Source organism: Pinus tabuliformis, chromosome 3_2 (genome assembly GCF_031772625.1).
Source record: "Pinus tabuliformis cultivar Carrire ecotype Pingquan chromosome 3_2, CPIR1, whole genome shotgun sequence".
Taxonomy (NCBI): Eukaryota; Viridiplantae; Streptophyta; class Pinopsida; order Pinales; family Pinaceae; genus Pinus; species Pinus tabuliformis.
In genome coordinates, this window is record NC_142302.1 from 312,178,431 (window position 1) to 312,180,804 (window position 2,374).

Sequence of the window (2,374 nt, forward strand, 5' to 3'; positions counted from 1 at the left end):
GCCTTTTAGCCTTGGTCGTGTTCTTACCATCACCTCCACTATTTTTAAGCTGATCATAAGCCTCCATTTGATTATTTGTCCCTTTTGAGGAACAACTGCGACGAGTGATCCCACTAGCCACCTTATTTACACTGCCATGATTGAAAAGTTCCAAATATTACCTGGAACCAGCTGCTATCCAAAAACATCACTCGTTCCTCAAAAAATGAGTCTCCTTTAAGCTCTTTCCATCTGACTCGTAAAATATGAAAAGATTGTCGAGCAATTGGACTCTCCAGCTTGTTAAAGTGATTGGAAGTGTCATCCCTCCTCTAGATTTTAATCTTTTTGGACCAGAGGGATTATTACACAAAAAGATCGAGTGTTTGTCTTGTTCGGCTCATTAAAAATATCGAAAAGTCCTCCCTTTCGCATTGTTTTATACTTTTTCGGGCTTAAGGGATTATATTACAAAAAAGGAATATTGGAGTCTCCTTTCTGTCTCTTTTCAGACTCTCTAAAATTGAAAAGAACCGAGTTATCCTTGTCGTTAAACTTGTTAAAACAATAGCGACAAACTTGTCCATTCAGACAAGAGCGAGTTTCACTGTCGCTAGGCTCGTTAAAACATAGTGACAGGTTTGCCCGGATGGAAAATGTCAGGCCAGGGTAACTCCAAAATGGGCAGAAGAAAACTGACTGATTATTTCATTAGATAACTATTGTTTATATACATAAAATGGGACGGATCAGTTCATCTACTTTATGACTGTTCACGTTCCAGTTTACCCAACCATTGAAGATTAGGTGTGAACATTCCCCCCCTTAATCTGAAGGGATGTTGGTGAGTCCAAGCATCGTTCTGAATCTTTCAAGTTTTTCTCTTCCAAGCGCTTTGGTGAAGATGTCTGCAATTTGCTCATTTGTGGAACAATGACGGAGATGGATTGATTTGGCCTCAACATGATGTCGGATCAGATGATATTTAGTATTGATGTGCTTAGTACGATCATGGAACTTTGGGTTCTTGGCCAACTTTATTGCAGAGGTGTTATCAATCATGAGTGGAGTTGATTGTACTTGTTTTACCTGCAAATCTTCAAGAATTTGCCTGAGCCACACAATTTCTTTCGTTGCTTCAGCTGCTGCCACGTATTCTGCTTCTGTTGTGGAATCTGCTGGAACTGATTGTTTGCGTGATCTCCAGGAGACAGCTCCTGATCCAAGACTCATAGCATATCCTGAAGTAGATACCCCAGTTTCTTTGTCGCCATCGAAGTCTGAATCAGAGTATCTAATCAAGTTGAAGTCGTCCACCTGTGTATACTTGATTCCAAGGTCTTGAGTTCCCTTCAAGTACCTTAGAACTCTTTTTGCAGCAGACCAATTTCCCTCACAAGGATTTTGCATAAACCTGGAGAGGATTCCAACAGCAAATGAAATGTTTGGTCTGGTAGTAGTGAGGTAGATGAGACTTCCTACAAGCTGTCTATACTTTGTTGCATCCTCAAATTCCTTTCCTTCAATAGATGTGAGCTTCAAGTTTTGTTCCATTGGAGTAGAAAGAGGATTGCACTCTGTCATGCCAAATCTGTTTAACAAATCTCCAATGTATTTCTTTTGAGAAAGAAATATGGATTTTGGATGTTGGGTTACTTCAATGCCAAGATAGTAATGAACATAGCCCAAATCAGTCATTTCAAAACTTTTTCCTAATTATTTCTTTATGGATGCAATATAGCTTTCATTGTTCCCTGTCATTAAAAGATCATCTACATATACCACAAGATATACAACTGTTTTGCCAACTTTCTTGACAAATAAAGTTGCATCATCAAGATCAAAATGTTTGAAGTTGAGTTTCAGAAGATGCTCAGTTAGTTTTTCATACCAGGCTCGTGGTGCTTGTTTGAGACCATACAAGGACTTCACAAGTTTGCATACTTTGTGTTCATGTCCTTTCACAGCAAATCCTTTAGGCTGGGACATAAAAACATTCTCTTTTAGATCTCCATTCAAGAATGCAGTTTTTACATCCATTTGATGGACTTTCCAACCGTTCTGAGCAGCCAGTGCAAAGAGTGTCCGGATGGTGGCCCATTTTGCTGTGGGGGCAAAAGTTTCCTCATAATCGACCCCTTCCTTCTATGCAAAATCTTTTGCCACAAGCCTAGCTTTGTGCTTGTCAAGTGAGCCATAAGCTTTGTACTTGTTCTTGTAGACCCACTTGCAGCCAATTGGTTTGGTTCCAAATGGAGGATCAACCAGCTTCCAAGTGCCATTCTTTATGAGGGCATCATACTCCTTCTGCATCGCTTCTTTCCATTCATCATGAGAAGCAGCTTCTTTGAAGGAAGTTGGTTCAAAATCTGTAGACAAGTTCAATTCACAATCA